The sequence below is a fragment of the Phyllostomus discolor genome, chromosome 4 (genome assembly GCF_004126475.2).
Source record: "Phyllostomus discolor isolate MPI-MPIP mPhyDis1 chromosome 4, mPhyDis1.pri.v3, whole genome shotgun sequence".
NCBI classification, from domain to species: Eukaryota; Metazoa; Chordata; class Mammalia; order Chiroptera; family Phyllostomidae; genus Phyllostomus; species Phyllostomus discolor.
Genome location: NC_040906.2, coordinates 203,339,602 through 203,367,061, shown reverse-complemented (window position 1 = coordinate 203,367,061; position 27,460 = coordinate 203,339,602). Strand labels below are relative to the sequence as shown.

At 54.5% G+C, this 27,460-nt stretch overlaps 1 protein-coding gene and 1 long non-coding RNA gene across 4 annotated transcripts in view; both read right to left on the bottom strand.

Moving 5' to 3' along the window:
• The window catches only part of ZDHHC14 (zinc finger DHHC-type palmitoyltransferase 14), a 218,612-nt gene that overhangs the window by 111,619 nt on the left and 79,533 nt on the right, over positions 1-27,460 (bottom strand). The window lies entirely within an intron of this gene.
• LOC118500386 lies at positions 23,134-26,355 on the bottom strand. The gene is made up of 3 exons (XR_004902953.1): positions 24,777-26,355; positions 23,881-24,502; positions 23,134-23,184 (listed from the first exon to the last, which is right to left on the bottom strand). It is a non-coding gene; the product is annotated as an uncharacterized LOC118500386 (long non-coding RNA).

The following is a 27,460-nucleotide window of genomic DNA, read 5'->3' as shown; positions in this document are numbered from 1 at the left end:
GGGAGGGGGACAGGTGTGTCCCTGGGAGGGGGAGAGGTGTGATCCTGGTGGGGGACAGGTGTGTCCCTGGGAGGGGGAGTGGTGTGATCCTGGTGGGGGACAGGTGTGTCCCTGGGAGGGGGAGCGGTGTGTCCCTGGGAGGGGGAGAGGTGTGTCCCTGGGAGGGGGAGCGGTGTGATCCTGGTGGGGGACAGGTGTGTCCCTGGGAGGGGAAGAGGTGTGTCCCTGGGAGGGGGAGTGGTGTGATCCTGGGAAGGGGACAGGTGTGTCCCTGGGAGAGGAAGAGGTGTGTCCCTGGGAGGGGGAGTGGTGTGATCCTGGGAAGGGGACAGGTGTGTCCCTGGGAGGGGGAGAGGTGTGATCCTGGTGGGGGACAGGTGTGTCCCTGGGAGGGGGAGCGGTGTGATCCTGGTGGGGGACAGGTGTGTCCCTGGGAGGGGGAGTGGTTGTGATCCTGGTGGGAGACAGGTGTGTCCCTGGGAGGGGGAGCGGTGTGATCCTGGTGGGGGACAGGTGTGTCCCTGGGAGGGGGTGGCGGTGTGATCCTGGTGGGGGACAGGTGTGTCCCTGGGAAGGGGACAGGTGTGTCCCTGGGAGGGGGAGCGGTGTGTCCCTGGGAGGGGGACAGGTGTGTCCCTGGGAGGGGGAGAGGTGTGATCCTGGTGGGGGACAGGTGTGTCCCTGGGAGGGGGAGCGGTGTGATCCTGGTGGGGGACAGGTGTGTCCCTGGGAGGGGGAGTGGTGTGATCCTGGTGGGAGACAGGTGTGTCCCTGGGAGGGGGAGCGGTGTGATCCTGGTGGGGGACAGGTGTGTCCCTGGGAGGGGGAGCGGTGTGATCCTGGTGGGGGACAGGTGTGTCCCTGGGAGGGGGAGCGGTGTGTCCCTGGGAGGGGGACAGGTGTGTCCCTGGGAGGGGGAGAGGTGTGATCCTGGTGGGGGACAGGTGTGTCCCTGAGAGGGGGAGCGGTGTGATCCTGGTGGGGGACAGGTGTGTCCCTGGGAGGGGGGAGTGGTGTGATCCTGGTGGGAGACAGGTGTGTCCCTGGGAGGGGGAGCGGTGTGATCCTGGTGGGGGACAGGTGTGTCCCTGGGAGGGGGAGCAGTGTGTCCCTGGGAGGGGGAGCGGTGTGTCCCTGGGAGGGGGAGCGGTGTGTCCCTGGGAGGGGGAGAGGTGTGTCCCTGGGAGGGGGAGCGGTGTGATCCTGGTGGGGGACAGGTGTGTCCCTGGGAGGGGAAGAGGTGTGTCCCTGGGAGGGGGACAGGTGTGTCCCTGAGAGGGGGAGTGGTGTGATCCTGGTGGGGGACAGGTGTGTCCCTGGGAGAGGAAGAGGTGTGTCCCTGGGAGGGGGAGTGGTGTGATCCTGGTGGGGGACAGGTGTGTCCCTGGGAGGGGGACAGGTGTGTCCCTGGGAAGGGGACAGGTGTGTCCCTGGGAGGGGGAGCGGTGTGTCCCTGGGAGGGGGACAGGTGTGTCCCTGGGAGGGGGAGACAGGTGTGTCCCTGGGAGGGGGAGAGGTGTGTCCCTGGGAGGGGGAGAGGTGTGTCCCTGGGAGGGGGAGCGGTGTGATCCTGGTGGGGGACAGGTGTGTCCCTGGGAGGGGGAGCGGTGTGTCCCTGGGAGGGGGACAGGTGTGTCCCTGGGAGGGGGAGCGGTGTGTCCCTGGGAAGGGGACAGGTGTGTCCCTGGGAGGGGGAGACAGGTGTGTCCCTGGGAGGGGGACAGGTGTGTCCCTGGGAGGGGGAGAGGTGTATCCCTGGGAGGGGGAGCAGTGTGATCCTGGTGGGGGCCAGGTGTGTCCCTGGGAAGGGGACAGGTGTGTCCCTGGGAGGGGGACAGGTGTGTCCCTGGGAGGGGGAGTGGTATGTCCCTGGGAGGGGGACAGGTGTGTCCCTGGGAGGGGGAGAGGTGTGTCCCTGGGAGGGGGAGTGGTGTGATCCTGGTGGGGGACAGGTGTGTCCCTGGGAGAGGAAGAGGTGTGTCCCTGGGAGGGGGAGTGGTGTGATCCTGGTGGGGGACAGGTGTGTCCCTGGGAGGGGGACAGGTGTGTCCCTGGGAAGGGGACAGGTGTGTCCCTGGGAGGGGGAGCGGTGTGTCCCTGGGAGGGGGACAGGTGTGTCCCTGGGAAGGGGACAGGTGTGTCCCTGGGAGGGGGACAGGTGTGTCCCTGGGAGAGGAAGAGGTGTGTCCCTGGGAGGGGGAGTGGTGTGATCCTGGTGGGGGACAGGTGTGTCCCTGGGAAGGGGACAGGTGTGTCCCTGGGAGGGGGAGAGGTGTGTCCCTGGGAGGGGGAGAGGTGTGATCCTGGTGGGGGACAGGTGTGTCCCTGGGAGGGGAAGAGGTGTGTCCCTGGGAGGGGGACAGGTGTGTCCCTGGTGGGGGACAGGTGTGTCCCTGGGAAGGGGACAGGTGTGTCCCTGGGAGGGGGAGCGGTGTGGCAGTAGCAGCACCTCCCTTCCTGAGCCCCACCCCTCCGGAAACGGGGCACCTCCCCTCACACCTAAGAAGCCTCCTGCTCTCAAGCTGAGGTTCAGAGTGGAAACCACCGGAGCCCTTCACTCCAGGCCGCTCTCCGGGATTTTCTGAGCCCACACTCCATGACTGGCACGGTGCCGGGTTACTGTGACATCACACTCTCAGCTACGATGCCCGACTCCAGACCATAAGACACAACCAAGGAGACCTGACTCACCGTGTGGGCTCTTGACTCGACCTCTCTGGGCCCCCGCTTCTTCATCTGTAAGTGCAGGTGGACGACTGCCCCCCACGGGCTCTTGAGCTCGAACATTCTGTGGCTTTAACCATGCACCTGATCATGCATTTTTGTCTCTGCCTCCTCCGGCCCCTTCCTTACACACCGCTGAACAGAGTGCGGGGACATCTGATGTGGGTTTGAGTTTATGTGAATTTGCAATAGTAGGATTATAAACACGTTAATAAAGCTTCATTTTACATGCAAAAATCCATATCCTTCTAAATTAAAGAAATCATCGAGAACCACATCATTTTGAAGTTGGCAGGGAGTGAATCGTCAGTGACGTCACACTATCGCCCGACCCCTTCTCAGCACTAGTATTCGGTGCTCCGTCTGCAGGTGAACGGTGAAGCCAGGCACCTCTGCACCAGCGCCCCACTGCCAACACTTCTGCCCCGTGTAGCAGAACATATGCGAGCGATTTGGTGACTACCGTGTTCTGATTTAAGTATTTACTGCTGTTATAGTTTAAAATCTTTTAAAAAACATTCTGTACCAATGTTTGCATGCTCATTAAGAGCTAGAGTTGGTATTGGAAGACACAAGACAGTGAATAGCTTTGGAAAGAAAGTTAGACATTATAGAACACTATTGTTGAGTGTAAATATTGTGCATTTTAAACATTTTGCTCAAAGCAAGCAAAAGAAATGTCTGTAGATTCATGCTTTTAAACACATCTCCCTTTGTAAAAACTTACTTCTATGAAAAATGAATTTGTCTCAAATTCCATGAGTTTTAAATCACATGAAATCTTCAGGAACTCCTCTCTTGCACAACCTATGACTACCACGTCATGTCTCATTAAGCATGTTCCAGCAGGACTTATATGCCCTGACAGCTGGGGAAGAGAGACCCAGAAAGAGAGAGCCAAAGCGCAGTGTGGGCAGGTACTGGGGGAAATACAGCAGCTGAGCCTCCTGGCTGGCTCCCCACCCAGTGAGAATGGGGAGGAGCCTATGTCAAGGGCCACCGCCCCAGACCAGGGCAGGGCTAGGACAGCACCAGGGACACTCATCTGCCTCAAGTGCTAGAGACACCACACACCTCAACTGGACTCAATGGTGTAGATCTGGAAGCAACCCTGGAACTCACCCCTTGTCCTACAAAGGCCTCCCCTTCCCTTCGACTTGGCTGACGTGCCACCCCCTCCAGTCTTTCCTGAACGACCCTGCCAGCTCATTAGTGCCACCCACGCGTCCTGGGTGTCCACTCACTTTCCCCACTGCAGGCTAATTGCTGATTTCCCTATTTCTCTTTCTGATCAGGACTTCATGAGGTCCTTGGGGGTGGGGACTAGTTTGTTAGCTTCTTACCCCCAGGACCTCAAAGCGACATGCTCCAGCGGGCAGTCTGTCGACGTGTCTGATGCGACAAGCCAGCGGAACCCTTTCGTTTCACAGAGGAACAGCTGGGAGGGACGTGCCCGGGACCACATGCCCGGGACCACACGGCTCCTGGGCCCGAGCAAGAGGAGAATTCCAGTCTCCTGGCTCCTAGGCCCTCACCTCCAGGATCCTCGCAAAGGCAACCAGTGTTTCTACAACAATCAACCCGGTGCCTTTAGGAGATGATGGCAGTTGGGCCCTCCCCTCCCCAGGACCTCACCTCTCTGCACCGGTAGGGAGAGCTGCTCTGTGCTCCCTTAGGGAGTATCAGGTAAGAAACACACCTTTTCTCCACGCCATGCCCTGCCTACCTCGGCGTTTCTTCAAATCAGATTATCACTCCCTACGACTGCGTCAAAGCAAAAATAAATGAATAAAAGAATAAAAATAAACATCAAGCTTTGCCTCTGCTTCTAGTCTGAAGTAAAGACATTATCACAGCTGTAATGTCGGACCTGGAAAAATACGACATAAAAAAGTAGAACTGAAAAACCTGAGTTGCTACTGTGCAGAGTTTGCGCCCCCCCCCCCCCCCCGCACTTTGGGGGAAAGTAAATAAAAGCGGCCCTTTAAGACAACCCCACCCCCACATGTCCCTGAGCCCGCTGATGTCTCAGCTCAGGAGCGCAGGGCAGCGGTTTGGGCGTCCCTGACGCGTGCTGTCCAGGTGCACCGCACGGCCGGCTGCCCTGCTGGGGTCTCAGGGGAGACGCCTGGCTCTTTGGGACACACCTTCCTCCCTTTGGGGGCAACTGTTCATGAGGAAGGGTCAGCGAGGAGTGCTCAGGGCAGCAAGGGTCTCCATGACAAGACTGCGGCCGTCACCTGGCCCTGAAGTTCAGGGCAGTGCTGCGCCAGACGCCAGGGATGCCGGTTCCCAGGGGCAGCCCCGGACAAACAACCCCTTTACTCTCCACTCCGAACTCGCAGTGCTCACTCTCGCTGCCTCGCTAGAGCCTCCCCAGAGGAAAAGGAAAGAAACCCTGCCGCCAGCCCTCTCCCCCGGGCACCTCTGTGTTGTGGTTTCCATGTACTACACACGGGACAGGTCCAACGGGAACTGGTACACAGGGGACAGGTACACACAGGACAGGTCCAGCGGGAACAGGTACACAGGGGACAGGTCCAACGGGAACAGGTTTCTTTGGGAAGATAACAATCGCACCTGGTGTGGTTTAGATATTTATTAACTTAATGCATCTCATTGAGTCTGGCCATAGCACACCCCCCAGGAAGGCCACTGAGGGTCCCCTTTACAAGGTCAGCAATTCTCTTGCTTGGTTGTACCCCAAACTTGACCTTTTCCTTCTTGACTTGTCCTTCCTTGCACACCCGTTGTAGCATCATGGGACATCGAGATGGTAAACAGAACTAAGCAACCTCGCTGTTTGTTTTTCGTTGCAGCCCAAGACTTCAGGCTCCACCCCCTCATCAGAACACTCATTCAGCTAATGTTTACGGATTATTAGTGACTGGCAGGAGATCGGCCAGGTCCCCTGAGGGCGTCAGGGGGTGGCGGAAAGAGCACTGACCGGGCACTCAGGGTCCTCACCTGCCCGTGCCAAGGACAACGAAGTGCTCCCAGAGAACTCTGAGACACAAGTACCTGAGGAGCGCAAACTTAGATCAAAATACAGTTGATTCACCCCGATGACGTACACAAGATGCTCAGGGCAACACCATTTGTAACAGCCCCAAACCGAAGAGCCCTCCAATGTTCACCAACAGCAGAAGGCATTAGCAAGTGACCCATTCCTCTAACGGCACGGTTCACAGCGAGGATGCCAGTGCACTGTGTGCTGCACCAACAGCACAGGCGTATCTCACAGACAGAGCGCTGGGCAGGAAGAACACACCGCTGTTCCCGACTGCGGTCTCTCCCCTGCCGGGGGCGCATCACAGAACCACGCACCTGAAACCTGCACGATGTTACTGACCAGTGTCATCCCGGTAAATCCAATACAAACCTTTACTTCAAAAACCCTACTATAAGTTAGAGGGAAAAAAAGAGTACTACTATAAATTTTTTTTAAAATGTGAGTTTCATTTATATAAAGCTCAAAAACAGGCAAAAATAAACCCATGATGTTAGGGGACAGAAGAGCAGGTCCTCCTGAGGGACAGGGGGCGCACACGGGGACACAGCGGGATCGTGGGGTACTGAGAGCATTCCAGTTCCTGCTCTGGGTACGGGCTCTGTGACTCCAATAGCTTTGTGACAATTTATTGAGCTGTACTCATAATTTGAACACTTTTCTTTATGTATGTTATATATCAATATATATTTACTTAAAATATGTGTGTGTGTGTGTGTGTGTGTGTGTGTAGATACAAGGTCTGTCCAGAAGGTATCCAGCCAGGCACTATGAAAAATAGAGACATCTGTTGAAGAAAATACAAGAGACAAGAAACATTGTACATAGGACAATGACACCCTAGTCTCCGCCGAAGTAGGCACCAAGGTGCCTTCACTGTGTGAAGTAGGAGAACTTCACACAGTTCTCCTACTCACCATCAGCTGCCCTGTTGTATTTTCCTGAATCTCATCAATGGTCTGAAATCTTCTCTTTCAAAGGTGATTTTAGTTTGGGGAAAAGCCAGATGTTACAGGGCACCAAATCTGGGCTGTAGGGGAGCTGAATCACCTGGGTGATTTGATGTTTTGCAAAAAAAAAACCCTGCATGAGATGTGGTGCATAAGCAGGTGCATTGTGGTGATGAAGCTGCCAATCACCAGATGCCCAAGGCTGCGGCCTTCTGAATCATCTGAATAGTTTCCACAGAGGAATGTTCAAGCTTTACGCAAAATTTGATGCAGATTCGTTGCACTACTCACACAGTCATTTTGAATGCCATGGCCACACAGTGCACATGTGCATTCAATGGCGCCTACTGCCCCCACAGACTAGTACAGTGAAGTCATCATTGTTCACACATGTGCATTCCAGTCCACTCTCCTTGGCTGCCAGGTGACATCGATGTCGCACAAACCATTCCTGTTATATTAACAATGGCTGGACCTTTTCTGGACAGACCGTTCACACAAATAAATGCCGGCTGTTAGAGACAGCAGGGAGCAAGCCCCACACCGGGGACTCTGTCTGATCCGACTCTTGGTGAGATACGAATATTAAACAACAACAACAATCTCACAGGAGGATTTTTGCTCTACGGATCCATAAAGCGGATCCCTTCCTTCCTACAGGAAACCCAAAGCCCCAGCAGCCGTGTGGTAGGGTGGGGTGGGGGGGGCGGGGCGCCCAGGGCTGCTCTTTATACAGCCGAGTGTGTCTGAGCACAGGGGAGGGCGACCACAGGCAGGCGTGGAAAGAGAGGGAAGTCCATGGGTGTGGAAAGGGAGGGAAATTCCATCGTGCCCGAGTTCCGAACGTGAACGTGGAAAGCCCTACCGAGGAGACAAGGGTCCCACCTGTAGAGGGGCAGAGACCCCACACGGCGCCCGAGGGAGAGGGCAGCGGCGGCGGGGAGCCCACTGGCTTACTTGTCCTGAAAGGGATCTGGGAGCCTGGACCCCACTCGTACCTGCTTACCTTCACTACATCACATCCCAGCTGGGTTTTTTCTTCCTTTTAATCTCTGCATCTGCATTTGTCACACTTGCTCACGAAAACCCAACACAGTTTGTTTCTACAGACAGAGCCAGTTCTGGCGAAGCAAACCCACTCAGGACTCCTCGTGTGAGTGACCAGCCACTGTCCAGAGAGAGGTGACCGCTGAGACCTCCAGCGCGCAGCGGGAAGAGCAGGGCTGCACACGGAGCCGAAGACCACCGACAGGAGGGAGACCCTGGCGTGCCCCTCTCCTCTGAGCCTCGACTTGATCATCTGTAACATGAGGGGCCGAAAATCGGTGTTTCCTTCCAGATCCATGGTGGGTGGATAAGGCACCTTGTCTTCAAATCAGAAAACGCCTGGATCCTGACCTCCAGTTCTACCACTAGCTGTGTAACTGGGCAACTGTCCCAGTAGAAGGTAACTGTCCACCTTCTCTCCGCCTCAGTTTCTTAACTCATACAACAAAGGCAATAACAGTCCCATAACAATGATCAGATATAATGACACCATGGATATAATATACAAGTACTTAAGACAATAATAATAATAATAAAAACGGGTGGGTAGCTGTATCCATGGCATTTAGTGAGGTCCTCGGTCCAGTGCAAAAAATAAACAGCAGGAGAAAAAGAGGGCCACGCGTCTGAGCTCCTGTTGACAGAGCCCCCGCCCGACGGGACAAACTGCCACTGGGAGCCACCGTGCCTTAGGTAACAGGGTGAACCACTCAGAAGGGGCTGAATGACCATCCGCTCGGACCCTGAGTCCTGAAATGACCAGCCCTGGCTTTCCCGGCAAATCTTGGAGCCACCGCCGCATCCATAGCCGTGACACGCCTTTTCTCCGGAGACAGCTCCCGCAATTTCAGGGCACATTGACGGAAGCTAATGACTCTGAGAAAAGGGGCATGGTGCTGAACAGTCAATTCCGTTTTCATCTCATGGAGAGCAGCAGGCAGCTATTAGGAGCAATCTGTGTTTAACGGCAAGAAGAAGCTGGGCCACCTCTCCTGGTGTCCCCAGCGGAGGTCCCCTCCAGAAGACCAGCGTCGACTGGACCTTTATTTAGAAGTGGACACAGCACTTAATGGAGCCCTGTGTAAACTATTTGGAAAACTGATGTAACCGTTCCAAACAGGCCTTGTTCAATGTTCCCAAACACTAGGGTTTTGTTTCTTTGCTGGGTCCTTTTTGAATTTTTTGTCACTGATAATGACAGACTAGTCGTACACAAAGGCAGAAACACAGGCTCTTCCCGAGGTTAGGAAAACAGTGAACTGGAACACGTGAGATCACGAGTCCCTCAGTGCGGGTGATAAGAATGCTTTGAGGATGCTTAGTACAGTCAAATCTGAAATTCTAACGCATGCACAAATTAGAAAACACAGACGCTGAAAGACAGATATTTTGATCTGTTCCGACAAATCCACCCACTTCTAAAAAAGCAATTAATTTATTATCACTCTCTTTCCCCAAAGAAGCCCGTGGCTGGTGTGTGTGTGTGTGGGTGTGGGTGGGCGGGTGGTGTGTGTTATGAGCCATAAACTGTTCACATAACACAGCACTGTGGTGCCATCTTTGCAAGATGGATGGTGAAAGCCCTCAGGGGGGATGTGGACAAATTGAGAGCAGAGCTGCTGATGTTCCGGAAAGGCAGGCAGCCACGAGCTAAGGACCCGGCTCCTGGGTGGGCGAGTCAGCCTGGCAAGGAGCCCACCCAAGACGCCGGGCTGCCAGGGGCGTTGGGCCTGCATTACGGCGGCTGTGGTGAGATCCTGGCTCCTCCGTTCCTCGCGCTGTGACTTCGGCCAGTTACCTGACCTCCCTCTGCTCGAGGCTCCTGAACTCCAAGAGGAGAATAATCATCGGCCTACTACAGGAGGAAACTGTATCATCATACGCATATGACGTGATATACATAATGCCCTTAAGGTAGTGCCTGTCCCTATCTTAAGGTAGGTTATTAAGCAGTGCCTGTCACTAGCTAAGTAGCTTATTACTTACCACCCTTTGAAACGTGCTAGTTCATTGCTTCGCTCTCCAGACTGTGTTGTCTGTGTGTCTGCTTCTAGCAAACCAAGAGCAGTCGGAGGCGCCAGGGACCCCTTCTGTGCTAGCTCTCATGCGCACCATTGACAGCAAAAGCGTTATTAAAATGTCGTTGTCCGTGACGCTGTGCTGGGTGCTGCACACACAGACGTCCCCTAGAGATTCACGGCACAGAAGGACACGACAATGACACTGCACACACGTGTAAACAAACAAGGGAATGAAACACGCTGGGCGCTTCCGATGTTGGCCAGCGGACACACCGTCAGATGAAGGGCTCTTCCCACGCACACTCCACGTGCCCCTCGGCCCTCTCCACGTCTCCACCCCCTCCGAGCAGGACGACCGCCCGTTCCCAGACGGCGACCCCAGGAAGCAGATACAGGGACACAGAAGCACCAGGCACAGGGCGACTCCGCTCCCTGCCCCTCGCCTCCACGTGCCGTCGGCCCTGCTGTCCAGCAGGATGTGAGGCAGCCACCCAGGCCTCCCCGCCCCCGAAGCGTGGCTCTGGAACTCGCACCCCAAGGATCTGAGCCCTGGGAGTGGACTCGGGCAACGCTGAGTCACAAGAGGCATGAGGCCTGGGTGCTGAGGTGGAGACCGGGGTGGGTGAGGGCGGCGCTGGGGATAGCTGCTTTCCGTGACTGAATTTCTAAACCACAGAGGAGAGTTTGAGGACAAAAATGTAACATTTATGCCATGTCTAATACTGAAAAGAATTTTAAAGGAAATGGCAAACATACGGGCGGATGGGCAGCCACCGAGGTGTGATAGCCGAAGTGTGGACAGATGCCACCGGAGACTTGGGGCCCGGTGGCCGTGTCTGGCCCACAGGTGGGCGTGGCTGCCCGGCAGGATGCTGCATCACACGGTGGATGGTGGACATGGCGCAGGCTGGCATGCCCACTGCGGTCCGCACAGGCCCATCCTCTGGCATCCCCCACCCCCACCCGTGTTTCCTGCGAGTCCCCCTCCCCCCGAGTGGGTGCACTTGCTTCTCCCAGGGACCACAAGGGCAACTGAAGGCAGGAATCCGCATCTGCAGACTTTGGAGGGTGGACAGAGAAAGAAAATCAGACACGTGACTACAGAAGAGTAGTCAGAGAGCAGGAAGAGAATCCAAAGGCTGGCAACAGAAAGCCAAGAGAAGAAAGTTCCGGAAGAGGGCTGCGGCCATAGTGTCACATGCTAAGGCGTTAGACAACACGGGACCTGCTGGGTCTCCCGGGGTGGGCGAGGAGAATGAAACAAAACCAACACCCCAGACCCGTGCCTGTGTGTGGACTCGGGCCCGGCGCCAGCAGGACTTAGGACGCTGAGGAGTGAGAGCCTTTCAGGAGCAGGGAGGTCAGGGCGCCGGCCAAGGCCGCATTCATCCCCAGGACACAGATTTAGGAAGCTCTGTGCAAACACGGCTTCCTGCTACCCCCATCCAGGGGGATGCTTCCCTCAGCTGCAGACAGAAGCTCACACTGACACTTCCCCTGGACCATCAGTGAGCATATGAAGAAGGCTCGGTAAAACCAGTGGCCTTTTTCACACGCCGTCTGAGTTTCACATCTGATGTGCTCTGGAAAGTTCTGGCTTGTCATTGCTGAGTTCACTATCATTGGCATGCTTCTTGGAGATGAACCTGGAGTATAATTACTATAAGACGACTAAGAAATAACGTGTGTCGGGAATGACAGCACGAATGACAGTGTCAGCGAGGTCGTGCCCGGTGGGTCACGTGAGCCTCCCGTGACTCAAGGACAGGGAGCAGGGCCGGTGGCTCTTCGCCAACAGAGGCCCCGAGTCGCAGAATGCTGGAGCTGAAAGAGACCTCTGAAATCTCACGGTCAACCCTTCCACTCTCCTAACGGGGACACCAAGAGGGGGACACAATCACATTGCCCCATGCAGCCACTTGTGGTTAGGCAGTGACGCCAACGCCGGGCTCGGTCCAGGGTGTACCTGGTGAGTGAGACACAGAAAGTCCCCAGAGGGGATACACAGAGGGTGCGGATTCAGGTGGGTGCCCCCCCCCCCCCCCACCAGCACTGGGTTCAGCCTCGTGGTGAACCACGAAGAGACTCTCTCACAGGCGAAGCTGGCAAAACCCCGTAACCGCAGGAGCGACAGCAGTGTTTGCCCGCCGGGCAGCAAGCCCTGCCGGGGCGGGGGGAGGGGGGGGTCTGACAGAAGTGGAAATCACCCAGCAGGCGTGCCGTCTGCACGAAAGCATGTCCCCTGTGTTCCCGAGTCAGGCGGGCCCTGCTGTCGCGCTGGAACTTCGTCTGCTCAGCGTCTCACCCCCTGGCCTCCCTCGCCACGCCCTCTGACCCCGGAGTCCTCTTCCCGCGCAGTCCTCCTCCCGGTCACTTGCCAAAGACATGCACCAGGCAGGCACCGACTGACCGCTCCAGAGACGAAACGCTCCCACTTCTGCACACAGACGAGGGTTCCTGTAGGTCCTCTTCTAAATGTCTTCTTTCTTACTTCTGATCCCTGCCTCCCTGGACATGGTTTTGAAGAAACGGCAACAAGTTTCCTAGTGTATATCCTACACCTGTATATACACCATATATCCTATAAGTTGCATATACCATATGTGGTATATACACTTCAGTTAAGTCAAAGGGTACATACCGGTCGGTACACCTTCCGGTTTACGAGATAACACCAGCTCCCTCCCCCGGAGTGGTGGCCGACTGCACGCCACTAGCAGTGCGTGACAAGTCCTGGCCCCTGCACACCTCATCGCCAGCACCGCACGCTGTCGGGTGTGCTCACTGTTGCCGATCCAGTGGAAGGAAAATAGCACGTCACCCTGCTTTCTGTTTCCTCGATTGCTCAGGAGGCTGAGCACGTTTTCATGATTTCCAACTGTCTATCACCTGGCTCCTAATAATTTTAGGTAATTCACCTCGCATCCCTCCATATTGAACCACTCACCAGCCCCAACTCCCGCTGAGGAGGATGGAACATAAGACACATCGGGAAACACCGGAGGCTCTGAGTCTTCCTTCCTGTAATGCACGTCCCTCTGGACTCTGTCACTGTCTAACTCCACCCTCCCTGAGCAGCAGCCTGGGGCTGGGAGAGCTGAGCGCAGCTCACAAGGTGGGCATGCACGGTCTGAGGGAATCCCACCCCTCTTGCCCAGTAATTGGCTCAGGAATGCAGGCGTGAACCCCATGGGACCACTGGAGGCTTCTGGGAACACCCTCCCTCTCTCTCACACGCAGCAGCGGGAGACCAGGGTCCATCTGACACCAGACGGGAAGCAGGAAGCCGGGGGGCGGGGGGGGGTCCTCACACAGTAGCCGTCCTGGGCCTGCCAGGAGCCGCCAGAGAGCGAGGGTGTCCACGTGGCAGGCAGGGCCGGCAGAGGGAAACACCAGCCCGGATCTCACCGCTCCGCTGCCAAGGGAACCGACCCTGGACCACGCTCCCCTCGGGGGCCGATTGATGGAAACCAAGGAACTTCCGTGTTGCCTAAGCCAACGAGAACCTGCCCTTCTGTTCCTTCAACCAAAAGCATCCTGACACGAGTTATGTGGTTGCAAAACAAACAAAAACAACAAAAGCGATGAGCCATAGACAGCGCTGCTGATGCCTGTAGAGAGCTCGCCAACAGCAAAACGTGGGCGTTTGTCTGGGAACCGGAGGTCCCCTTACTGTCACCACATTAGAGGGTGGGTGCGTGAGGAGAGATGGGGACCAGGCGGCAGGGGCGATACTCAGAAGCCTGGGATTGCTGCGCACACGCTTCATTACCCAAGGCAGGCTCTAACTGCCCCCTCCTCCCGCTCCTGGACTGGAACATTCAAGAGAGCCAGTAATTAAATTCTAATCGAGGTATGTCCTCAGTGAGCTGGTGGATGCCACCACAGTCTGGCTGCTGTTTTAGCTGCTGTCTCTCAGCACTCACGGGAGCAGTGAGCTCACATTCAGTCCCAGAGTTCTTGCTCGCATCGAGTTGTCTCCTTAGTGTTCCATATAATTATTACCTTCTCGGTCTTCCCTGCCGGGGTGGACGTGTTCTAAGGGCAAGTGCTACGCTGTCCTCTACTGGGTAGCCTCCTTTCCACCCATACGATCACTGGTCCTGCTGATAACTCCCGTGGACCCCGAGAGGGCCAGCTGGGAGCCTCAGGTTCTTGACTTGTTACAAAAACTACATTATCAGACTGTCGAGTGGATCATAACAACACATACTAAGTGGTTGACAAATGGCAGCCATTATCATTAATGACCGATGTTGAGTCACGAATAACGAGTGTCCAAGGTCCGGCGTGGCCAGGTGTGCTCAAAGGCTGAGTTTGGGGCTCAGTATCCCTTCCAGCCCAGAACATCAAGTCCCATGTACTAAAGGGTCTGGGAAAATTTTCCTCTTTGGAAGAAGTAAAACATTATTAAATTACATTCTTATCAATAAAGAAGAATCTGAGCGACATTTATGTCAGCTGAAGAATGATGATCTTATTATAAAATCAGATTCATCACAAAACTAACCACCGACACCCTGCTACGGGTGAAGCTACCAGCTCCCTGAACCAGTACGAGGCCGAACCCACAACCTTCACAGGGGCTACTGCTGTCGGCATGTTCCAGAGTAAATCCAGATTGACTTCGGAAATAGGGGAGCGCTCTGCACATGAATCCACTCTTTAATAACCTCGTGTCTTCTCAGATACGAAACATGAGCTGGCACAGTTTTAATATCACAGTTTACATTTCAGTACTACAAAGTACATATAATCATAGACTATACATGTCATCTTAAAGATCAAGAAGTTATCCAAAGACACAGCTAATTTGCAGTAGAACAGATTCCTGGGATAATTATTCCTGGAAAAGTACTAGAAATAGAGGGCCACCCCCCCAAATCAGGTTATTTCAATTTTGCTCATTTTTCCCCCCACAAAAGTATCCTAAAGCATAGTTGTCTTAGAAAATTCAGAAACCATAAAGTACATGGAATTCTTTTTTGCAGGGGAAAAAATCTGATAAGCAGCGTTGGAGGAAGGAAAGAATAACAGCAGAACAAAAGGAAAGAAAACAGGAAATCCAAAACGAGTCCACCCAACTCTGAGCATTGTTTCTACAAGAAAATTATTTAACATTTCAGCTGCCAGAACGGAGGAAAGGAAAACGTGAATCTCCATGATGTGCCTCCTCTTCACCGCGGACTGGCCTGATTACATCTGGGGCTCCCACCCGGCAGAAGCAACTAACTGTACATTAAACCCGGTCTCTCCAATACACAAAATAACGACCTGCGTAATGAGCCCATGATAATGGGTCTCTTCTGGCTGGAAATTGCCATTTACTTTGTTTTCCTAAGGAACATCTGCTGTGGTTTTGAAAGGTTGCTAAGGAAAGGTTTTTTTGTTTTTTTTCCCCCCAAAGGTGATACAAAGCCAGCAACATCTTTACTCCATTCTTTACCGAAAACATATCACATGTAAAATTTTAATTTTTATTTCAAATTATGAACGCCCCTTGAGGCTTTGTTCATTCTCGATCTTCATGAAAGGACCATGGAATCAAAGGCCCTGGGTCATATTCACCCTGGGGCATTGTGGGTAGGGGGGTGGGGGGGGTGGAGCAGGGCTATTCCCCCAACAACCACACCTCCAATCCCTCCACCAGCTGCTCACGTCAACCATCAACATGCTCCTCGTTCCAGTCACTTCTGACGTCCTCCATCCCTGGCCCTAGTCAAGGTCACTCTAGTCTCTCATCAGGAATCTTGTGACAGTTTCTGCATTTCCCCCCGTTTCCTCTCGTGCTCCCCAACACTCCACTCTCCACCCAACAGCTCGGGCCATTTTCAAAAATGACTTCCCGTAGTACTTAGAACAGAGCCTAGCACACTGGCCGTTGTCTGGAAGGCCGACCGGACCTGGCTCCCGGTTGTTCTCTCTGGCTTCACGCCCACCACCTCTGCCGTGGCCAGTGCACTCCCGCCACGCCGACCTTGCCATCATGCCGCAAACGTGCCGGTGCCATCCCACGGTGGGGGGCGGGGGGGGGGCTTTGCACTGGCTGGCCCCGCCCCCTGGAGTGCTCTGCCCCCTGGTATTTGGGAGTCTCAGTCTCTCACTTCTTTCCTTTCATATTTCTGTCCAGTGCCCCCTCTTGAAAGACGCCTTCCCCGACAAATCTGCCTGAAACAGCCACTTCTCCCCAAGTCACGGTCTATTATAGCCTCACCCTCTTCAATCTCTCTTTAACAGTCATCATTGTCGTGTGACATTCCATCATGCGATTCTTTGCGGCTTGGATTACTGTCTGCCACCCCTACTAGAATGCAAGGATTTTGCACGGTTCCTTGCTAGAACACTGTCCTAGAACAATGCCCCGTCCCCACTGAATATTCGTTGACTATTAAACGAATGACTCTCTTCAGGCCTAAGAGTTACAACATTCAAACAAACTTCTTAAGTAAAATCTATTATCCCGTAATTATAAGCAGGTGGCAGCTTGCATGCTGAGGCTGATCCAAGGAGCAGAAACCAGTACGTCGCACAGCGTGGCGCACGGCTTTGCAGCTGCTCCCGTCCCGGGGGCCGCCTGACAGATGTCCGTGGGGAATGGCGGGAGCTGAATCCTCTTGGGGAGGTCGGTCTGGACTGACGGGTTCAGACCGAACACTGCTCTGGAGCAGAGGGAGGCCACCGTGGTGCCCACACACCACGAATGGGCTCGGATCCCCAGTCAAGTTCGGCTACAAGAGTTTTAAGAACTAATGGAATTAAAACTGGGCAGGTTGTCAGCATTTGCTGTTTTTTTTCTTTCCAAGTTTTCGGAAATGAATACATCATTCAATGAAAAAACACCATGTCAAACACAGGTCTACTGTCCTAAAGCTGTTAAGAACCCACGGGAATCCTTATGTTGAGCATATGGGGTCATAATCTGCTTGGCTGTCCCCACGTGACAGCTGTGGAAGTCGGTGCAAAGGAGACACAGATGGGAACAACAGCTTTAATGTATGAATAACCTCCCAAGTATAAGTGAGCAGATATCTTGGCACTACTCTTCGGATACACTACCACCTTTATCTGAATTTGCTATTTTTTTTATTTTAACTTCTATACAAGCCAAAGAAATAAACACAATGAGACAAGAAAGAGAAGGAACAAATCTTCCTTCTGTTTCAGGAAGATTCTTTTTCTCTCCATTCAACGGGACACACGTTTGCCAAGAGAGCCCAGAGATAATATGCCTTAAAGACCTTCCAGAAATAGAAAAGTCATCTGGGCAATGATGCTAATGGTACTTTTCTGCACCAAATCCCTTGAGTCGCTGATTCGGACTGGACCCCAGATATTGGCTGGAAGATGTACGGTCGCTCCCCATCCCCATCGAACGGATCCATCTGGTCCACGCGCCCCGTAGTTCACCCTCTCCCACCTCTGCTCGTGTTCGTTCTGCCTGGGCACCCTCCTCAGCCGCCAATGTCTCCTGTCAGATCTACACCCACGGCAGATGCCACGTGCGATCTCCGCCCCCGCCCCCAGGTCACCCCAGGCTCTCTCTCATCCCGGAACACGCTGCTAATGATATGTCATCATTTGCGGTGCATTTTACTGTTTGCAGATAGCTAGTTGAGGGGCAAGGCAAATATTGTTATTCCAGGATACAGGCGAAGAAAAGGAGTTTCTTTCTGAGTTAAGGGCTCACAGAAGGCTCTGCCGTCTTTATTGCCCTTGCTGTCTTCAATGCACCCCACAGCGACTGGTGTTGCCTCTCCAGTTAGGTTACAGGCTAGGAGAAGGAAGCACGTCTCGTGTGGTAATTGCTCTACAATGTTGGCTCACTGGGAGGGTACCGAGAGCCTCTGATGGCTGGTGGCCAGTCCCGGAGACTCAGATTTCTCACCTGCTGACACAAGGGTGTGGAGCCGAGAGCCGGCGCTGACTCTGGTCCCGTAACCCGCGGATGATCTCCACTCACAGACACCGCTGCCCCTGGGCTGACGCCTGCCGGAGCTGCCGTCAGGGGGTCTTCACAAATCCCGAGCTGCCAACCCCCCAGATACAAAAGCTCCTGTAAGCGTGATGGAGGTTCTGGGCTGCCATGGACCCGTCGGAACCTACACCTCCCAAGTCCTTCCTCGTGGGATTCGTGTCCTGGCATGTACATCACACACGTGGTCCTGCCCATGCTGAAATGACGCAGCGTCATTAGACCCACTGCCACTGAGTACAGGCTATGACCTGTGGGGAAATACCCACAGGACAGTAAAAACTCTCAATCCTAATCCATGAGTGCCAACATCCCATCAGTTTTACAAACCTAGACCTTTCAAGTTCTCTGTAACTACTCATGTTCCACAAACCCCTAAAAAATCCACCGTTTCCAATTCCTGCAGTTAATCATGTTAGTAATCGAACCCACAATAGTTTGCCTCCCATTTTTCTCATTACAGTGACAGCCACTCTCCAAAACAAGGAATAACTTCCCAAATCAGAGAGCCCTGAAGGTCAAAGTCATGAAGTTATTTTGTAGTTTGACCTCAGTCTCCTTCCTCAGCCAACTCCACTCCGGGCAGGCTCCTGGCTTCCTGCCCCGCCTGCTCTACCTGCCAAGGCCCCTGGCGCTGGGTCTCCATCCCCGACGACAGTCTTCCGGCAGCTCTTCTGAACCCTCTCCCTAGTCCATCCCACTCACGGCGGACAGAATAGCCTCTCAGTCTCTGTGTTGCTGCACTGCCCTGCCTCTACAGCCACAAAACGTTAGACGTCCCTGCATTCACACGAAAGGCAGATAAGAAGAAGAGATCAAGAGGAAGTGGTGAAGGAAATAAGGAGTCTGCTCTCCGTGACCTGTGTCAAAGGAAGCCCTTTGAAGGCTTACGCAAGCAGGCACGTGCACTGGTTTCCTCGGGCTGCCATAACAAAGTACCACAAACCAGGTGACTCAAAACAATAGAAGCTGACAGCCCTGGAGGCGAGCTGTCTGAAATCCAGCTGTGGGCGGGGCCACGCTTTCTTGAAGGCCCTAGCGGGGGACCCTCCCTCACCTCTAGCTTCCGGGGTTTGCCCAAAATCCTTGGGGCTGCTTGGCTGGTAGGTGCATCGCTGCAGTCACAGGGACATCTGCCCGTGTCTTAGTATGCTCCACCGCTGTGCCAAAATGCCACCAACCGGATGGGTTAAAATCAACGACAACTGCACCCTCCAATCACCGTGTCCTCTATGAATGAGATGCGTGCCCTTATAGAAGAGGCTCCAGAGTGTGCCTAGGTCCTTCTGCCACGTGCGGACACAGTGAGATGGCCCTGGCTGTGAGCCAGGGAGTGGGCTCTCTCCAGAATGTGACCATGCCGGCGCCTTGATCTTGAACATCCCAGACTCCAGCACTGGGAGAAATCAATCTCCGTTGTTTGTACGCTGCCCGACCTACAGTGTTTTTGTCACGCAGCCCGAATGGACTAAGGTACAACCTAAGGAGGGCCGAGCTAGAGGACGGCGCCCTGGGTGGTGCTCCCTGTCCAGTCCCCATGGCCCCGGGGCCTCCGTGTGCCTGCACCATCTCCTGCAGCCACACCAAGCATCAGGTCAGAGCTGAACGCAATGCCAGCTGCTGAGCACCCGCTGTGGGCAGGCACGGACGCAGGGGCCATCGGTCCAAAGGTGGTACTGATGCGGTCCCTGTCCCGGGAGGGTCACGGGCTGGGGAACACCCTGCTGCACCGCCCCGTCACAGCCTCACGGCTTACCACCCTGTCTCCTTCTCCCCTTGTCCTCTGTATCCGACACCTGTCATCATGTCCCCCTCCGATGTCCTGTCTCTCCTGGATCCATTCCTGGCTCTGCGACCCCAGCAGCCCCTTAGAGCCGGTTCAGCTGAATCCTGCACCCCAGGTTCCCACACACCCCTCTCCCTCTCCCTCTCCCTTGGGGCTGGTCCTGGGGCCGACACCTCTCGGCTGGGGAAGGGTCAGGCTTCAGCACCACATCCCTCACACTACGGCCCATGGGGATGGTCATTTCCTGCTCCAAATCCCCCACCTGCTCCCTGCTGCCTGGGGAGCCACAGACGCCTCGTCCTTCCGTACGCCCCAGCCTGCTTTCAGGCCCCACCCCAGGCTTCTCAGCCCCCTCCCCGGATGTTTGCACCGTCCTCTTTCCACACCTTCATTCACGCCACTCTTTCCTGCCTCCCCCTCCGGATAAAGCCTGCGTCCTCTCAGATCACCCACTGGCTGTGCTCCTCCCCGGCTCCTCTGAGCTCGGCCTCCACGTTTGTTAAAGAAACGAAACGGGACGTGCACGAGGTGTGCATTCCACTCCAGTTTCCGTCCGCCTGAAAACACTCTCAGTGTTACCCAGGACAACAAAATCGGTGCTCATTTCAATTCTCCAACACACAGAGGTCTGCGTGTCTTGGGCAAACTTGCAGCAAAGGGAAAAGAAGGCTCCACAAACGTGCCCGAGGCTCAAACCCAGCGGGAGGTCTACTTTAGGCCACAACCCTGACGGGCGGAGGACGCATGTGGTGGATTTCCCAAAAGGAGAGGGCCGTGTCCTTTCCCCCACCCCACCCCACCCCCGTCATAGGGCGACACACAAACACTGCCATCAGCTGGGCCGTGTTCCAGAAAATGACCTGTGGGGGGGTGGGGGCAGGGCCTGCGAGGGAGGGGGCAGGTGAGCACATCTGTGAGAGAAGTGCCCCTAAAGCCACCCACTCCACATGGGGCGGGAAGGACGAGAGCTCCTTGAGTGAGGGGTGGTGCCCAAACCACCTACTATCTCCAAGACTTGGGCAAGTTTCTTACCTTCTCTCAGCCTCATTTGTTCATTCATTCCTTCCTTCCTTCATTCAGGCATTTGTTGCACTCCTGCTCTGTGCCACTGCGCTAGACCTAGAGATATAGGCCAGGCAGTGAAGGAGGAGGAGGAGGAGAGGAAGGCGGGGAGAAAGAGGAGGAGGAGGCTGCTTTAGTCAGCCTGGTGTGGTGAGGGCACTTCCTTGGTCCCGCAGTCACACTAGTTCACAGGTGAGCCAACCCAGAGACGGGTGCCCTGAGGAGGAATGTGGTGCCCGGGGAGTGACCGGGACCAGAGGCTCCAGGCTCAGGGACGGAGCCCCTTCTGGAAGAAGGCACGCGGGCAGACGGAAGACCTCGGTAAAAGGCACAGCATGGAACACCTGGTCCAGCCTCGGGGCCCTGGGGCCCTCTCACGCCCCCATCCAGTCCCTCGGCAGAGCCCGAGGGCTCTACCTCAAACCGCGTCTCACGCCAGACCCCTCTGCACCTCCAAAGTACCACCTGGTCCACGCGCTGTCACCTCTGCTGGGACCTAGCAACAGCACCTGTCAGCCAACCTTCTTCTGCCCTTTCAAGTGCCTGGAGAACCTTTAAAACCCTTCTGTGTGGGTCCTCTGCTTAAAAGTGTCCAGTGGCTTCCCTATCCGAACTGCAGTGGACCCACAGGACTGTATCCAGCCCTAATGTCCTTTCCCACGCACCCCTCCTCCACCTCGAGTCCCCTCCCACAGCCTTCCTGGCTGCTCTGAGACTATGCTAGGCCTTTGCTCCTTGACACCCCCTGCAGAGCATACCCTTATTCCCTGAAGTCCCTCCTCCAGGCCCACCCCCGCCCCGCCCCCCACCCTCAAGCCCCTCCCCTGCTTCACTCCCTTTCATGGCTCTCAGCACCTGCCTGTCCTGTTGTGAACTTACTTCTCCACCGTCCTAGGCTGCAAGCTGCATGACAGCAGGTTGGGACTTGGCTTGGTGGGTGGTGACATTCCCAGCAGCCAGAGCAGGGCGACACAGGACAGCTACTCAGGATCCTCGGACACTCAGCAAATGAATCAAGTTGGTCAAGACCCGGGCTTCCTTTTATGGCAGCAGTGCCGCCCACAAAAGAGCAGAATCTGTCGGCAAGCCTCACTCTCCAAACCAGGAACTGGCTGTGCCTCCCCCGGGAGGTGACAGCGGAAGGGGGCGGGCAGGGAGCAGGCAGGACAGGCAGTCAAAGCCCCAAGGTGGGGGGCAGCACCCAGGTTTCTGGGCTGAAAGGAAGGTGCTGTGGCGGGAACTCAGAGTGAGGGCAGGGGAGGCAGGATGAGGCCACACAGGTGGTCCAGGCGGGACCCGGGTGCTCGTTCTAAGCCAGGAGGTGACAGATGGGGCTTGATCCCGGAAAGGGTCCACCTGGCCCCCGAGCGGATGCGGGGAGGGGGGACCTGTACTTCTCGGGAAGGAGGTGCTGGTGGTTTAGACTCAGGTGGTGGGAGAGGAGATCCGTGGGGGGCTGGCTGTCTTCCCCTGTGAAGTGGGGACAGTAACCGTGTCCGCCTGTAGGGCTATGCCACGGAATAAATGAGGTGACACTCGGCGGCTGATGAAGAGGACGGTGGGCCTGCAGGGAGGAGCGCTCTGACTCCTCTGAGCTGCCCCGTGCAGAGCTCGGAGTGCTTCCGAAACTGGCACATCCACACAAGAGAGAACTCGATAACCCACGTGATCAGTCCTCGGGACGGTGACGGAGCCGCGTCCCGCCTGCAGACTCCGCGGTCACACTCACTCTCGGCCTGTCTGGCGTCCTTTCCAACGTCCTGTCATCCGCCCGTCTGTGGGGCCGGGGCTGTTAGTGCAGCGACAGGCAGGCCGCCGTCACCACAGCACCTCAGACCTGAGCCAGGTGACTCCCTGCCAACACGGATGATTTGAGCCTTTGGTTTCTCAGTTTAACAAATTAAATTTTAATGCAGAAATTCACATTCAGCTCATTTACAGAAGTTGATTAAAAAAAGTAAAAGAGGAAACCTATATGATCTTGTTATAAGTGTATTCATCAAATCCTACAGTTTTTCCATTTATGAAACCTTTCCACTAATTTATCTCTTTTCTTTCCCTTTCCAGGGACACTAACCTGGCCCAATCAATCACACCATAAATATTTATTGAGCACCTGCTACCTGCAAAGCAGTGTGCCAGGTGCTGGGCGGGAGCAGGAAATAAATGTGCTTCTTGCCCTTGACTCTAAGGACACAGAAAAACCTCCAAATGTGGGCTCTGTCCTCACCGAGAGATAAAATCTCACCTCGGAGGGGCCTGCTTAACATACCTCTCCTCCTCTCATTTGCATGGCCACGCCCCCCATGTGGGCACACAGCCCTGAATGCGGCAGTGTGGGGTGAGGAGGCCAGTGGGAGCACCCTCTGATGAGGCAGTACAGTAAGAAGTGTCCCGTGTTAAGGGTGAAGTTCAGTGAGGGAAGTGGCACCCTCACCATGACCATGGCCTGGCTGGCGGCAGCTCAGACCTTTGGGACACAGCCTCAGGGGAGGCCCTCCCCCCACCACCCTCCCCCCAATTGCTCCTCCTCCCCTCACCAACCTCCCCCAAGTCTCACAGCTCTTGGAGCTCCTGACCTCCCCGTCACCTCATCCATCCTTCATTGCACACTGAGCTAGTTACACACTGAGCGAGGCAGGTCCAGACAGAGCGTGCTAAAAGGCTTAGAGGAGTAGGCCATTGTCGTGGTGATAAATCAGGCAAGGTTCCTGGGAGGCGGACTGGGGAACTTGAGGTGGACTGGGTGGCTCAGGCAGTGCCAGCCTCATAAACAGGGTTCCAGCACAGCAGGTTACACTCAGTGACCACACCGAAGGGCCTGGCCAAAGCAGGGCTGGCTCAAATGGCATTTTCAGAGGCCTGCCAGGTGCAGGCACTGCACTGGGGAACAGAGTGGACACCCATGTGCGGGCACCAGGTGGAGACACCTCAGAGAAGTGGACAAAACCAAGAGGAGAGTCACCACCCGCATTGCTCTGGAACTTGCCATGTCAACACTGGACAAGCATTCGGATGGTTTGGGCGTTTCGACTGTGACGGGCAGAACTCCAGTGAGACGCCCTGTCTGTAGCCCTTCGCTCACTGCTGAGTCACAGGGTTTCCTCAGGACGGGTGGTTAGTGTGAGACGTCAGTGTCCAGAACACGGTGCGTTCTTACACCTCCGATGTGCACCGTGCTGAACTGCTCACCGCAGACACCTAGAAGCAGTGAGCGGCCGTGCCCACGTTCCCAGCAACGACGCCTGTTGGTTAAACGTCTACCCGTTACTCTAACAGGTGAAAACTGGGCTCTCTTTTTCATGTACTTGATTAACGTTGACTAATCGTTTACATTTCTTTTTCGTGAATTGCCTATACAACACCTTCTCAACCCGTTTTCCTACCACGTGGATGCCCTTGTTTTCTCGTGCTCAGGATACGAATCTTTTGTCCAACAAGTATCTTGTGAATACCTTCCCCCCTTTCATTGTCCTTACATTCAAAAGGGTTCGTTTTTGCCCACATTTAGATGTTTATGTAGTACAATCTACCGAATCTTTCTGGCTTTCTTGTAATGCTTATAATTGCCTTCTCCGCCCAAGACTACATGGTCACTGATAGCTTTTCTGTTGCTTTTACATTTGCGCTTATTTAAATTAAAAGTTTAACCTACCTAGACTTGATGTAAAGTTCACCATAGACCTATCTGATAGAATAAATTCAATTCTTACGTAGTTTAGGTCTCATTCTATGTGATTTACCTCTCTCTCCTGGAATCAGAACAACACCACTTTAACGATGACTAAGCTAATAACTGGATTATTTACAAGCAGAAATGCCCCCATCCTCTCCACCCTCGTTACTTACTTTTTGGAGTAACTCAAAATATGCTCATACATTTTTTCTTTCAGAAGAACTCATGAATTACTTTAAAAATTGCCTCCCACCCTGGCTGGTGTAGCTCAGTGGATTGAGCTCGGGCTGCGAACCAAAGCGTCACAGGTTCGATTCCCAATCAGGGCACACGCCTGGGTTGCAGGCCACGGCCCCCAGCAACCGCACATTGATGTTTCTCTCTCTCTCTCCCCCTCTCTCTCTCTCTCTCTCTCCCCCTTCCCTATCTAAAAATAAATAAATAAATAAAATCTTAAAAAAAAAAGAACTGTGGATGGTGAGATCGGCATACTAACTTTCGATTAGTTTAAAAAAAATTGCCTCCCACCCCAAAATCATGGTGCAATCCCACTAGAATTCTGCTAAACTTACAGACTAATTTTAGGGAGAACTGACCTCTTTACTATATTGGACTTTCTATCTAGATACTCAACATAATTCTCCATTTTCAAATGTGCTTTTGTAGCTCTCAGTAGGTTTTATGCTTTCGCCCCTATGAGCACTGAACATTTCTTTCAAGTTTATTCCCAGGAATAAATCACTTAGGAATTGGGTTAACATTTTGAATGCCTTTCATCATATTTTTAGTTGCTCATTGTATTAAAGAAGCATTTTTTAAAAAGTCTATAACTGGCCATCTGGGATCTCTTATCTCGGATAGTTTTGGGTTCTCTGGAGTTTTGATTCTGCCCCTAGAAAAAGATGGACAATCACATCTTTGGCAAATAATGATCACTTTGCCTCTTACTTTCTTTCTTTCTTCTCTTTTTTTATTCCCTTACCTAATTAAAGTGGCTGTCGCCTCCAGAAGAATTTTAAGTGACAGCGCCCTGGGGGACGCCCTTGTCTCGCTCTTAACTTCACTGGAATGCTTCCCAGGAAGAGCGAGGCTGGCTGTGTTCACAGCCTTCGAATCCACCCGTGTGGTCCCCCGCCTGTGCTTGTACCACCTCGTCTAAAGGGACGGTACTAGCCACAGGACCCCGGTTTCACTGTGCTGCTTCAGCAACAGAGAGTTTCCAGGTTCCTGCCCCTCCCTCGTGCAAGGCCCCCATGTCCACGTCCTCCTGCCCCTTCCCCCCTGGCCCCTGGTCGGGGAGGACAGAAATCGCAAAGGCGTGAGGCTGGGGTCCTCGCACAAGCCATTAGTTACATGACCTGGATTAATTCATTTCTCTAAGCCTCCTTTTTCTCCTAGGTAAAATCGGGGCACTTAGGATATAAATAAGACAACTATTGTACAGCTCCCGCCAACGGCTTTACAAACACTGTAAGGCACTCAGTAACGGGCGGTCCTCGCTGTTAGCCTCATCACAACTGCCCTCTCTCCTGCTTGGCCTCCTCCTCTGGGGCTGTCCCTCCCTCTCCACCGACTCAGCCCGGCGTCTTCTCTTTCCTGTCCTCCGCACAAGGCCATTGTCAACATTTCCTTCAAGGCCCAACTCACGACTCCACTTCTCCAAGAGACCCTCTCGGTTTAATGAACGTGCCTCAGACTCTCGTGTGTGTTCTAGCAGCATTTTGTATGCAACTCACGTTACATTATGGACTTGATTATATGTTGCCTTCAGAATTTTCTAGATAATTACAGCTGGTAATCATTTGTTGGTTTCCCGTAGCCACATCTTTCTCTTTTTTAATGAGATTAAAGCTTTTTAAGGCCAAGGAGCACATCTGCCGCCCTGTCACCCACAGACCCCGGTGCCTCGAGCAGTGCGGTGCATCCAGATATAGAACACACCCTTGCTTAATTACTTGTCAAATATTAAGCAGATGAAATTATCCGACGCGTCCTCCTAATTCAAATGCAAGCATATAAAACAGAACTGGAAAACTGTGAATAAACCATGATCGTATCCGTTTAGAGGCACCAAAAGTAATTTTTAAGACCCTCATAAATCTTCCTGTGCCTCCCAACCCCAGGTCACAACAGATCTGTTTCTCTCCCCGGCCCACACGTCCCCACTTCGGGGAAACGACAAACCACCCACGCCCTCTGCGTCTCCCTCCAGACCCCCAGGGGCCCCCCTTGAGCCCTCCCTTCCGTTCACTCCCCCCTCCCACCCCACCGCCAGCAGACCTCCCCTCCCCTGAGCGTCTGCGGGGACAGCCAGCTCCAGCCAGGGTCACCGCGGCCTCATCACAGGCCTGCTTCTGCCACTCCTCCGTCCAGCACAGTCCTCACCCAGCAGCCACGGCGGGCTCTCACACCTCTCATCTGACCCCTTCACTCCCACGGATTCTCCTTCAGGGACCCTCCCCCTCCAGGGGCACAGTCCACACTCCCCCCAACCCAGCTCAGCCCCCAGCCCTGGGACCAACACCAATTCGGGGTTTTGGGCCCCCAGGGAAATGGATTTCAGGTGCAAAGACCCTCAGAGAGAATGACCCAAAACCTGGGCTTGAGTTCCAGTCAAGGAGGAGCCTGGCTTGGTGCGCCCCACGCCGGGAGATTCCCAGGCCCGACGCCCCATCACCGCGGAGGACAGAGGCTCGGCAAACGTTTCTCCAATCCGAACCCCCGTGCACCCTCCTCTCCCTCCCCAGACTTGAGGGGCAGGTCACCTGTCAACTGCAGGGAGGTCTGAGTGGGGAGAAGTCTGTGCTGAGGGTGGGTGGGGGGAGGTGAATGGGGGGGGTGGGGAAGCTGCCTGTCTTCCCCTGGGAAGGGACAGAGTAAAGTCCGAGGTCCCCTGTGGGTTGAACTGGGGAGGAAGCGTCCACTTCCACCAGGAAGCAGAGGGACGGCAGCCCAGCCAGCATGTGGCTCCTGGCTCCCCGGGCATCTTGCTGCTGGGTGGGGAGGAGACCTGGCTGAGCCCGTAGAGAAAGCAGCTCTGGTGCACCCGCCTGGGGGGTGGGAGGGGGCCTGGCGAGAGAGACAAACACTTGGCTGGCGGTCAGGAGACTGCTAGCCCGGCTTCCGCCATCTCCCTGTTGCTCCTGCCTGGCTCTCAGACCCCTGCCAATTGGTAACAAAAACCAGAATCACATTGATAAACTTCTGACTCC